Genomic DNA, 472 nt, shown 5'->3' on the forward strand with positions numbered 1-472 from the left:
ATTGATTGGCTACTTCCTGCACACCCGCCACTGGGGATCTAGCCTGCAACCCAGGCATGTGCCCTGATGGAGAATTCAACAGTGTCTTCCTGGTTCATTCATACATCAAAGCTTAACCACTGAGCCATGTTGGCCAAGCCCTTTGACTTTTTTTTAAAGGTAATTGGAAGACAAGGAATCCAAGAAACAGCATATTCAATTCAGGACATCACTGAAAAGAGATTCATTATAAACTAGTAGCTTGGTGCATGAAATTCATGTGCATTAAAAGGGAATTAATTGCCCTAACCAGTTTGGCTCAGTGGATAGAGCATCGGCCTGCAGACTCAAGGGTCCCAGGTTCAATTCTGGTCAAGGGCATGTACCTTGGTTTCGGGCACATCCCCAGTGGGACGTGTGCAGGAGGCAGCTGATTGATGTTTCTCTCTCATCGGTGTTTCTAACTCTCTATCCCTCTCCCTTCCTCTCTGTA

This window comes from Myotis davidii, unplaced genomic scaffold (genome assembly GCF_000327345.1).
Source record: "Myotis davidii unplaced genomic scaffold, ASM32734v1 scaffold1408, whole genome shotgun sequence".
NCBI classification, from domain to species: domain Eukaryota; kingdom Metazoa; phylum Chordata; class Mammalia; order Chiroptera; family Vespertilionidae; genus Myotis; species Myotis davidii.